Below are 13,597 nucleotides of genomic sequence, written 5' to 3' on the forward strand. Positions count from 1 at the left end.
TCAACATAAATATTATTTAACTATTGTAAAATGACCTTTATAGTTATACAGAGAAGAAACTTATTTTGGACATTTGGTATATTCTTTACTGGCGTGGTGGCTCAGCGGCTAAGACGCTCAGCTTGTCAATCAGAAATGTGGGCAGTTCAGTGGTTCGAATCCCTAGTGCCATGTAACGGAGGGAGCTCCTGTTACTTGCCTCAGCTTCTGCCACCCTAGCAGTTCGAAAGCGTGTAAAAATGCAATTAGAAAAACAGGGAGCACCTTTGGTGGGAAGGTAACAGTGTTCCATACGCCTTTGGCATTTAGTCATGCTGGCCGTATGACCACGGAGACGTCTTCGGACAGCGCTGGCTCTTTGGCTTTGAAACGGAGATGAGCACACCCTCTAGAGGAGCAAATGACTAGTATGTATGTATGAGCGGAACCTTTACCTTTATCTTTTACTTTCCTGGCACTGTGAAGGATAAGTTTGAGTAGGTGTTCAAGTGTAAAGATTGATTTAATGCCACAAACACCTATATTAGGTTTGTGTAATGCCAGAAATAAAATAATAGTGTTTTACATCTATTATAAGTCCTTTAAAAAGTGGTTTAGTGTCTCCAGTGGTACTCAAATATACACTATAGAGTTGAATTCTGGATATATATATATATATATATATATATATATATATATATATATATATATATATATATATATATATATATATACACACACACACACACACACACACACACACACACACACACACACACACACACACACACACACATATTCATCCCAGTAATTCAGTCTTCACAGCATGTATAACATTGTAGTAAATTGTACAATTTCCTACTGGCAATTAATCTAGTGTCCAGACTTTATATAATTCCAGAATTGAACCTGGAAAAATGGATGCTAGATATTATCCTGGCATCTCATACAGGGGAGATATGCTTCAGAAGGGGAAAAATAATTCAAAATGGTCTTAGTAGAATGAAAAACCAAGGATGAAATAATCAAAATGAAATGCAAGAGTTGCAGTCAATACGAAGTTTTGCATTGGAGATAAAAGAAATGCACAGGTATGAGAACAGTTATCTGATCTTTCAATGGTAGAAATGAAAAGGATCTTTAACCATAAGCTAAACGTGAATCAACAGGATGATATAGGGAGGAAAAAAAATGCAAGCAGTAGATTTCTCTGCATTTATAGGAATGTATACATTGAATTGTTACTGATAAGGCATCGCCTGGAATACCATGTGTTTAGTTCTACCTGTGCCATTTAGAGATGTATACAGATTTGAACGGCTTTAGTGATGTGGAATGAAATCGGTCAATCTCCTGACGAACCCGGAATGTAGATTGAAGAGTCCCCAGCAGATGGTTTTCTACTCTGTAAATACATCCCACAGAAGGGGAACCCAGCATCTCCCCGGATAACTGGTACCGGTAACAAACGACCCCTTTGTTTAGGATTGTTTCCCCTAACATTCAGTTGGATTCCCCCCCTGTAATTTAATAGCAATAACACTTAGACTTATATACGAAGCAGTAGAAGTGATGTGCTAGTGCCTGGAGGCTGTCAGGGTCTGGATGGGAGCGAACAAGCTTGCACTCAATCCTGACAAGACTGAGTGGCTATTGTTGCTCACGCCCAAGGATGGTCCAGTTATTCCATCTCTTAGCCTGGGGGGTGAAATTATACGCCCCTCAGAGAGGGCTTGCAATTTGGGAGTCCTCCTGGACCCACAGCTGATGTTAGAACATCATTTGTCAGCTGTGACCAGGGGGGCCTTTGCCCAGGTTCGCCTGGTGCACCAGTTGCGACCCTATCTGGACTGGGAGGCCCTTCGGATGGTCACTCACGCCCTCGTCACTTCAAGACTGGATTACTGTAACGCGCTCTACATGGGGCTGCCCCTGAAGAATACTCGAAAATTGCAGTTGGTCCAGAATGCAGTCGCGCGAGCGATAATGGGTGTACCTAGATACACCCATGTTACACCTATCCTCCACGAGCTGCACTGGCTTCCCATTGGTCTCCGGATACGCTTCAGGGTGCTAGTCGTTACTTTTAAAGCCCTACATGGTTTAGGACCTGGCTTCCTGAGAGACCGCCTGCTGCCATTTACCTCCCAAAGACCGATTAGATCACACAGATTGGGCCTCCTCTGGGTACCATCGGCGGGTCAATGTCGGCTGGCGACCCCCCAGGGGAGGGCCTTCTCTGTTGCTGCCCCGGCCCTATGGAACGATCTCCCCGTAGTGATCCGGACCCTCACTACTCTTCCGGCCTTCCGTAAAGCCACTAAGACCTGGCTGTTCCGGCAGGCCTGGGGCTGTTGATCAGCATCCAGCCCATTTTAAGTATATGTATGTTGCATAATTTTAAAATGATTTACTTCTATTTTTAATTTTTAATTCCCTGGTTTCTGTAAGCCGCCCAGAGTCCTCTGGGAGTGGGCAGCATACAAATACCAATAAACTGATTTAAACTGAAAACTGATATACTGCTTCACAGTGCTTTATAACCAGAGGTGGGATTCAGCCAGTTCGCATCTATTCGGGAGAACCGGTTGTTAACTTTCTAAGCAGTTCAGAGAACCGGTTGTTGGAAGAAATCTCATTTTGTCCCCCCACCCCACTTTTCAGGGCTAATCCTGTAAGGAAGGCGGGAAGCAAACATTCTGGTGTCGTTTCTAGCCTAATCTTTATTTCCCTGCTTACAGAAACTGCCTCTCCAGATAACCCTTATTACATTGTAAGAGCTAAGGTGAAGCGCCCATCGATGTGAGTGATGTTGAGTTGGCCACACCCACCCAATCACATGACCACCGAGCCATGCCTACCCAGCTGGTCATTAGACCAGAGAACCGGTTGTTAAATTATTTGAATCCCACCCCTGTTTATAACCCTCTCTAAGCAGTTTACAAAGTCAGCCTATTGCCCTCAACTATCTGGGCCCTCATTTTACTGACCTTGGAAGGATGGGAGGTTGAGTCAACCTTGAACCGGTCAGAATCGAATTCCTGGAGTGAGCAGTGATTTAGCCTGTAGTACTGCATTCTAACTGCTGTGCTGCCATATCTCTTAAATCTGGTATGTGTGCGTGTGAATGCATGTGTGTGTGCGCGCTGCAGTTTTAGAACAAGAAAGAACAGGTCCAGACCTTTTCTCTCACATCTTTTCAGATATTTTAGGAGCGCTATTGCATCTTCTGTCAATTGTCTTTTCTCAGTGCTAAACATAGCCAGGTCCTTCAATCTCTTCTCAATGCTAAACATAGCCAGGTCCTTCAATAAGACAAAGAAGTCTTAGTTTCTAGTTCATAGATCACCTTTATTTCCCTTTCCAAAAATTGTTCTACTTTTTCTGAATGTTTATTTAAAATGTCTGGTGCCTAGAACTGCAAACCTTATTCAACACGGAGACTACAAAAGCAAAATAAAGTGGAAAAAGAGCTTTTTATGATTTGGAAATTATATTTCCATCGATGCAACCTAAAATTGTCTTTGATACAATCTCATCATACTTCGGACTTGTGTGCAGTTGCACTCAACTGTTATTTCATATTCTTTTTTTTTTAAAAAAGTACTATTATCAACTGAGGTATCTAGCATCCTACACTGATACATTTGATTTTTATTTCCTAAAATTGCACTGTCATGGGCCATATTATTATCTTCTACCCTTTTCTGTACTTATCAAAGGCATTTTGGATTTTAATAGTAAAATCGTAGTAGAAAGTTGGTTTTCACAGCTGCTATTTATTGGTGAATTGACTTCTGGGTAATGCTGTATGAAGTAATGCATATGTGCTGGTGTATTTTTAATGTTAATTCTGTCTTCTGGGCATTAATTATCACAAGCAAAGCCAATTTATTTATTTGTGATTCAGATACAGTGAATTTAGAACCACAAAAAGTCTATATTTGAGGTACTTGAGAGACCGCCTGCGGCCAATTACCTCCTCTAGACCAATTAGATCCCACAGATTAGGCCTCCTCCGAATTCCATCCGCTGGCCAGTGTTGACTGGCGACTACCCGGAGGAGAGCCTTCTTTGTGGCCGCTCCGACCCTCTGGAATGAACTCTCTGTGGAGATTCGAACCCTCACCACTCTCCAGACCTTCCGCAAACCTGGCTATTCTGACAGGCCTGGGGCTAAAAAGCTTCTACCCCCTTCTCGAATGGTATGACTCTTGTGTGTTTTAAATTATGTATTGTTGCGTGTCGTTTTTAATTTTTGTCTGCATCCCTCTCCCTTGGTTGAGTTGTGAGCCGCCTTGAGTCCCCTTCGGGGGAAAAGGGCGGCATATAAATAAAATAAACAAACAAACAACAAACATATTCTTTCTATTTGCAGAGCTTATAAAGCCATTATAGTATTGTATCATTCCACCTACAGCTCTATGGCTCATCAACCCAAACTCTCTCCCTCTCTCCCTTCCCTCACAGAGTTTTGGTTGGCAGAGACGAGAATGCTTTAGTGGATTAAATATGAATTTAAAATATAGAAGGGGAATATACACAGACTGAATGGTGTTCTTTGCGTTCTCCTACTTCGGAGCAGCTATAAACCAAAACTGATTGATTCGTTCTGTCCTCGGTGTTTCCAGGTCAGTGACAGTGAAGAAGGTTGCAAGTCAGCTTCAAACCATTTTTGACAGATTGGGGTGTAGAAACTGGTGAGGTGGAAATGCCCTTAGCTGACTATGCAGCCCAGCACTGGTAATGTGTTAATGCTTGGAGAGTTTGAGTACTGAACTAAACCTTCAGCTCTAGATATTTGCAGCAACCAAAGGAAAGAGATCTTGCTTTTATTGGCCAGTGTCTGTATTCTGCTTTAGGGATTTAAAGTTATGGTACCAATTTACACAGGGTTCTGTGGGTGTATTTTTGATATGCAGAAAGACAAGAGATGAAATATTTTCTTCTAACGGCTTATAGCATCTAATAGACCTGTGATGGAGAACCTACGACACGCATGCCATAGGTGACACGTAGAGCCTTCTCTGTGGACATGCAAGCCATCACCCCAGCTCAGCTACACCATTCATGTGTTCGTGCCTCCCACCAGCCAACTGATTTTTGGGTCTCTGCCGCACATGGGCAGGGGGAGGTGCACATGTGTGGGGGCAGGGGACGACGCTCCCCCACAGTCTGCTTTTGTTCCCAGGAGGCTGCAGGGTGGCCTACTAGACCCAAAACGGGGCGCAAGTGGATTGCGCGTGCATGCTTGGAGGGCCAGGGGATCACCGGGGGGGGCATGCATAGGGGTGGGGGGAGTGCGGGGGGCATGCACATGCACAGGGGCCATGGGGCGTTGGGTTCACACATGCATTGCATTACAGGTGCGAGGGCGCTTTCAGCACACAACGACAAAAAGGTTAGCCATCACTGTACTAGACTATCAAACAGTCATCAACCAACATTCACTGTGGCAATGAGGACAGAATTTATATTACCAACAATGTCTGGGTAATGCTAGTGAGCCATGTCTATATGCTAGGAAAACCTGATATGACTGTACTTGCTGACTTGTAGCAGCTCTCCAGGATATAAGGCAAGAGGCTTTCCCAACCCTTCAGTGGATGTTTTCTCACATCTGATATGACATCACACTTTGATGATTATAGCACTCTGGGTCTTAGAGCGGCCTTTTCGACTTGGACTCTTCCACAGGAGTTGAGAACCTACCTCCTAGAATTATTTGCCTAAGCAAGTGGGCATCAGGTCAAGGAAGGTTATTTTTAAAGTGAAAATGAGATATTATGATTGTCAATTGATATAAATTATGTAAAAAAGATTCCAACCCTAGAGACAGATTAGGCCTCCTCCGAGTTCCATCTGCCAGTCAGTGTCGACTGGCAACCACACGGAGGAGAGCCTTTTCAGTAGTAGCTCCGACCCTTTGGAACGATCTCCCCATGGAGATTCGTACCCTCACCACCGTCCAGACTTTCCGCATAGCCCTTAAGACCTGGCTAGCCCGCCAGGCCTGGGGATAAAGATAACCTGTCCCCACCCGAATGATGAATGAATGTTGCTTACTATTTTATCTTTATGTACTATTTTGTGTCTATTGTTTGTACCCCCCTCCCCCATTTTATGTAAGTCCCCTCAGGGAAAAGGGCGGCCTATAAATATTAATAAACAAACATAGGGCAAAAAAATATATATCTCATGCCCTCAAATTGCTCTTGCGTTGTTAACTTCTCTGTGAATTGATATACCTTATATTTAAATGCTTCTCTAGGAAGGATTCTCTCTTTCTGCCATAGAGTGAAACAGACATGGCGATCAAAATATTTTTTTACCTGCTGGTAGAATACATACTCTGGCTCAATTCTTCATTCAATCTGCTGCTAATAAACTCAAATCTACTTCCAGAAAACTTGCTTTTTCAGACACTCCATTCCTCCAGCTGGTTTTCTTAGAGGACTAGGTATATGAAACAGAATAACTACCTGGTAATTGGTTTTTGATGAAGCTTCAATAAGTCAATTACTACAACAGAACGACCATGTGAATTTAATTTCCTCCTGGGCATAACCTGCTTTTGGTTAAACAAAAGAGCTTTGGCCTGCTCTTCCATGTTAGCATATGGTGGGACTGGACATAATGTGAATTGTTGGAAAGTAATAGACCTCAAAATGCCAGTTTCAGGGGAATATAAGTGGGAGTGTCATTTGTCTCCATCTTCTGCTCAGAAGCACTTTGGAGAATTTTGGTCATTTGGAGTAACAAAATGCTGACTAAGATGGGCCTTGGACTCAACCCTCAGAGCTATTCTGATGTTCTTCTATTGTTATGGTGATGAATGCAATAAAACAACTAATCGGTTGTGCAAGTTTTCTCTTGAAATGACTTAGTAGCAGCAGAGGGCATCAAGATGTGGCATCAAAAGGACTAGTTATTTGCAACAAACTTCCTTTTCTGGATGATTCATGGGGTCTTGGTTAAGGATATGCGGGTAAAGTTGAGGAGAGGGACATGGATTAGTGAGTGTGCATCTCCGACAACAAAAATCATTGCCCAAGTCTACCACAAGACTAGCACATTATTTCCTGCTCCTTGCAACATGAGTAACTACAGTAGAAGATTCTTGAAACAGTTGGCAGTAGAAGAATAAAACATAATAAAAGAACATATTAAAACCACATTCATTAAAACTATTCATTAAAAAGATGAAAATAAAATTCTGATCATGTGGAAAATCACCACTATGTAAACAAAGCTAAAGAGCAGACCATCCATTAGCAGCCACCAGATGACAGTCAGTGGGTTTTTTTATTTTTATTACATAGACAACATATACATACAACAATGGAAAAGCAAAAACAAAAAAGAGGAAAAAAACACAAAAAGAAAAAAAAACCATCATCACATACAGCATATCGTTTGGTTACATGTGTTTTAACATTTATCATTCTTATACATTTATTATTTCATTTAATAAATTATAATTTAGTATCATTTCTTATTCCCCTACCTGTGGCAATCCATCCCAACTACAGTTCCCCCCCACACCCCATATATCTCCATTATATCTATCTATCTATCTATCTATCTATCTATCTATCTATCTATCTATCTATCTATCTATCTATCTATCTATCCATCCATCCATCCATCCATCCATCCATCCATCCATCCATCCATCCATCCATCCATCTATCTCTATATCTCTATCTATCTATCTATCTATCTATCTATCTATCTATCTATCTATCTATCTATCTATCTATCTATCTATCTATTACACACAACAATAAAAAAACAACACACACACACACACACACACACACACACACACACACAAAGAAAAAACCATCATTACATATAGCATGTCGTTTGGTTACAGGTGTTTTAACATCCACATCCTCAAATAATATTTACCATATCAGACTTTTCATCTAGTATAACTAAATACCTCACTTTCATTCTACAATATATATTCAGTTACCATTAGTATTATTTTTCCCCAGAAAATATACTTATGTTCATTATTATCCTTGTACTTCATACTTTCAAACAGAGATCTTATTCCTTCATTTTTCAACAAAACGTCACTACATATATATACCAGTTTTCAATTATTCCCTTATTAAAATTATTTATCAACAGCAGAATATCATTATAATATGTTCTTAACATTATACATTATATCACCAGACCTCTATTGAATATACATAAAATCATTATTATCCTTATCCTTTTTAAAGCAAAAAATCCTAAAATATTCAATTCATTGATATATTAATTTTTCATTGTATCATTGTTAGTTTATTTTACAGCATAGTTGTATCATCATTTAACTTCTTCAATTAAAGCATAGGTATATCATTTTTCATTTCCAAGTTTTTTTTCCCCCTAGCCACCGATAAAACAAATCCCATATCTTATAAAATTGCTCATCCTCTTGTTCTCTAATTTCAAGTGTCAATTTACTCATTTCAGCACAGTCCATTATTTTTCGGATAACTTCTTCCTGTTTTGGTATTGTTTCATTTTTCCAGTTTTTTGCAAATACAATTCTGGTTGCTGTTAACACATTTACAATCAAATATTTTAAGTCTTTGTTGTAGATTTCTGGTACGATCCCCAATAAAAAGACCTCTGGTTTAAAGTCTATTTGTTTGTGTATCATTTTCTCCAACCACATGTGGATTTTAGTCCAGTATCTTTTAGCTTTTAGTGCAAGTCCACCACATGTGGTAGTGTGAACCCGGTATCTGGTGACATTTCCAACACTTTTCTGATTTATTCTTGAACATTCTTGCAATTCTAGTTGGGGGTAGATGCCACCTGTAAAACATCTTATACAAGTTTTCTCTATATGCAGTAGACATTGTCATTTTATAATTTTGAGACCACAATTTCTGCCAATTCTCTAAGTCAATCCCATATCTAAAAATTTTTCCCCAAGCTATCATAGTTTCTTTAACTTGTTCTTCTTGCAATTTAACCTCCAATAGATATCCATATAGTTTTTAAATTACTTTTTCATCAGTACCTGTTAAAATTTTGACACAGTGGTTTTTGATAGTCCTTTCCTGATGTCCTTAATAACTTCCTAAGTTATTATGGTTGATGACTAATAATTGATGATGGCAAGTATTCTAGTCTCATGTTGCTTAGGATTTTTCATAATATGTTATATTGTCAATCCTTTGAGACAAAGCAGACTTAAATACCAAAGTAGTGAATACTAAAGCTACTTTTATTAGAGGATTACGTTAACAGAGTTGTGCAATCTGCCTCCCTCTGTCTTGCCTCTTTATCCTAAAGAGAAATAGGATGGTGAAGTTTGAGATGCTTTCTCAAATTCCACTGTTGCTTTGGGCTCAGATTTCTCTGATCGGACCATTGGCTTGGCTATGGCTCTGTCTCCTCATCCTCAAAGTTATTGTCAATGTTTCGATTGACAAACCCAACCATAGCAAGCACAGTTGAGACGATCCAATCTCTGAATGCAAAACTTTATTGAGTACATCATTTCAGCAAACCAGATCTAGCCAATTCCTGTGCAAACCCACATAATTAAAGTATAGGATTCTCCCTGTTCTGAAACACGAGAAGATTAAAGAAGATTATGGGGATATAGGAAATGTTGAGATAATAAATTCTGCTTGGCTAAAGACAAATGTTACTTACATCAGACTAACCAGCCTGAAGATTTCTCAGCAAACATAGCCACAAGGTGGTGCTCTTGCAATTTGTTAGATGTAAGATTTCTTAAGGATCAACATTTTTTCTTTGCCTTATTTTTTGGCAAGTCTTAGAAAAAACAGGGAACTAAACTAGGTATTATTTTTATTTTGCAGTTCCAGGCAAACAATTATCCACTATCACCGCCACCACCACCACCACCACCACCACACACAAATATAAACATCACTTTTCACTGTGATAAAAAGTTAACCATATCATCTCAAAGGTGCTATTTCAAAAAGCAACTGGACTTTGTTTTTCATTGAAGATCTTTTGTTTCTCATTCAAGGAGCTTCTTCAGCTCCCCGAAGCAGTATATAAGTCTAAGAACTGAAGAAGCTCCTTGGATGAGAAGCAAAACATCTCCAAGGGAAAGTAAAATCCATCTGCCTTTTGAAAAAGCACCTTTGGCTTTTTTATGCTTGTCATGGGAGAAACATGACCTGGATGACTGAGAAACTCCATAGACATTTAACCATATCATTTCAATTCACAATCCGTTTTGTTTGTGTAGATTAGCAGTTAAGCTTCTAAAAAAAAGCTCCTACAAAAAGCTTCCTATTGAATGTATCCGATTTGAAATCCTGCTTCATTTGTGTTTTCTGTTTAATAAGGAACTTTCATATTTTACTTACTTTACTGGAAATACATATAGCTTTTAGATTTCCATATAATGGGTAATTAATTATTGGACATGTTCAGAATCATAAAGAAGATCCATTTATAATAGTGTTTTCCAAACTTGGCAACTTTAAGATGTGTGAACTTCAAAGTTGGTCCACAGATCTTAAAGTTACCAAGTTTGAAAAACTTGATACATACAAAATGCAAAGCTTAGCTTTAAACTTATTAATGTGTGTATACATGTGTACACAGGCTTCTGAACATGAGTGGTGAGGAGAAGAGTCATTGTTCCCACCCATTCCCACAGCTCCAATATCTCAAAACCTTCATTTGGTCCCTAATTGTCTTCAGGATTAGAGCAGCCCTTCACCCCATTCTCTAGTATAAGTTATGACTGCCAATTACCTCCCTGCGACCAATAAGATCACATAGATTAGGCCTCCTCCGTATTCCATCGGCCAGCCAATGCCGGCTGGCAACTACAAGGAGGAGGGCCTTCTCAGTAGTAGCCCCGACCCTTTGGAACGAGCTCCCCGTGGAGATTCGTACCCTCTCCACCGTCCAGGCCTTCCGCACAGCCCTTAAGAACTGTCTAGCCCGTCAGGCCTGGGGACAAGGATAGCCGCCCCTCCCGAATGATGAATGTATGTTGCTTACTATTTTATTATATGTTTCTATGTCAATGTCTGTATTTCCCCCTCCCTGGTTTTATGTGAGCCGCCCTGAGTCCCCTCAGGGAAAAGGGCGGCCTACAAATATTAATAAATCTCTAAATCTCTAAATGACTCATTGAACAATTATGAGGAAAACGTCTCCTCAAGCAGCTGATAAGAGGTAAAGATTTTTGAATGAAGTAAAAGTATATGGAGTGCATTAGTCTGAAAACAATGGGAACATTGTGCGTAAGACCCCTGCCTTCTCAGACAAATAAGGAAGTTGGGAAGTTTCTCCTTAATTCCAGGTTGCTTCTCTCCTTGATTTGTTTCCATCCATTGTTTTCTTGTCCTGCCTCTGGTGCTTTGGAAGATAAGTTGACCCCCTCTTCTTTGTGGCAGTTCTTCAAATTCTGGAATACTGCTAATATGTCATTTCTAGTCCTTCTTTTCTCTAGATTAGCCAGATCCAAATCCTGCAACCATTCTTCATATGTTTTAATCTCCAGGCCTTTATTTCATCATAGTTGTTCTTCTGGTTCCACCACAAAACCGCGGACGACAAAATCGCGGTCGACGAAAGCGCGCATTTGACGTCATCACAGCGTGACAAAAACATCACGCTGTGATCGAAAAATGTAAAAATAAAGCGAAAACCTTACCCTAACCCCCCCAAACCTAACCCTAAACCTAATCCTAACCCTAACCCTTAACCTAACCCTAACCCTAACCCTAAACCTAACCCTTAACCTAATGCTAAACCTAACGCTAACCCTTAACCTAACGCTAAACGTAACCCTAATGCTCTAAACCTAACCCTAACCCTTAACCTAACCCTAACCCTAACCCTAAACCTAACCCTTAACCTAATGCTAAACCTAACGCTAACCCTTAACCTAACGCTAAACGTAACCCTAATGCTCTAAACCTAACCCTAACCCTTAACCTAACCCTAACCCTAACCCTAAACCTAACCCTTAACCTAATGCTAAACCTAACGCTAACCCTTAACCTAACGCTAAACGTAACCCTAATGCTCTAAATCTAACCCTAACCCTTAACCTAACCCTAAACCTAACCCTAAACCTAACCCTAACCCTAACCCTAACCCTAACCCTAACCCTAACCCTAACCCTAACCCTAACCCTAACCCTAACCCTAACCCTAACCCTTACCTTTATGTGAATCGGCTTGCTTTAATTGTATTTTTATTTCAATTTTTAATTTTTTTCGTCGCGCTGTGATGACGTCAAATGCGCGCTTTCGTCGATCGCGCTTTTGTGGACCACGGTTTTGACGGGTCACGGTTCTTCTTTGCACTTTTTCCAAACTCTAAACATCTTTATTGTAATGCGGTGACCAAAACTGGATGCAGTATTCCAGGTGTGGCCTTACTAAGGCTTTATGGAGTTGTACTAATACTTCACATGATTTTGATTCTGTGCTTCTCTTTTATACAATCAAGGGCTGTATTAGCTTTCTTGGCTGCTGTCGCACATTGCTAAACCACATTTAAGTGATCATCCATCAAGACTCCACGGTCCCTCTCATAGTTACTGTTTTTGTACCTTTGGTTTTTCCTGCCTGTTATGACGTAAAACCTTGATGTTCGCCATATTACCTTTCTTTTTGTTGGATTAATCAAGTCTGTCAAGATCATTTTGGAACCTGAGCTTATCTTCTGAGGTGTTGGCTATTACTGCCAGCTTAGTGCCATCTGCAAATTTGATGAGTTCCCCTTCTATCCCCTCATCTCAGTGAAAACATTGAAGAGTACTGGGCCTAAGATGGAACCTTGTGGCACCCCACTGCTTACCTCCCTCCATGTAGATGTAGTACCATTAAGGACTACCGGTACTCATTGGAGTGCAGTTTGTCAACCAGTTACAAATCCATCTGGTGCTGATGCTATTTTTCTAGTTTACCAAGAAGTAGGTTGTGGTCTGTTTATGGTTTCATTTGCTTCTTTTCCATTGTTGTCTATAAAATACTTGTACTTCTATTCAAAGTCTTAAATGCAGCCAGAATTGCTCTCATGGCTGTTTATAAATTACCCAACTGTTCCCTTGTATACAATACCCTAGGCAAAGGGAGAGAAAATTAATTTGACCAGTTCTCATCTGTTACCCTTTGGCTTCTAAAACCACCACCTAAAACTTCCCTTCCTGTCCCTCCCTTCCCTCTTGTGGATGAGGAACATGAGTTCATTAATTTGTTTCCATTATGGCAGGTGGAAGATAGTAAGATGGTTTGTGTTGTTCCAAAGATGTCTCTTTCCTTGGCACCATACAGCACCTCATTTCTAGCCATGATTTTGTAGTTCTTAAGAAACTCCCTTTCTCCTCCATGCCATTTTAACACCAAGAACCACATATTAGAATGGTTTCTGTTACTGAAATAAGCATTGGAGTACAAAAATACCAGTACATATGTTTTCCCATTATCATTCATAAGGTTGTTTAATGTGGAATTGGAATAATTTCATGCTCTTTGCTGCCTGCTGTCCATGAGATCCATTCACTTTTTTATATTTGGGAAACATAAGGCAATAACAACTGTAATATATAAATGCATGGGAGGGTGGTGTGCAATTTAATTTATTTACTGTATTT

This window comes from Thamnophis sirtalis, unplaced genomic scaffold, assembly GCF_051295495.1.
Source record: "Thamnophis sirtalis isolate CommonGarterSnake01/CBP01778 unplaced genomic scaffold, rThaSir2_p1.2 scaffold_6, whole genome shotgun sequence".
NCBI classification, from domain to species: domain Eukaryota; kingdom Metazoa; phylum Chordata; class Lepidosauria; order Squamata; family Natricidae; genus Thamnophis; species Thamnophis sirtalis.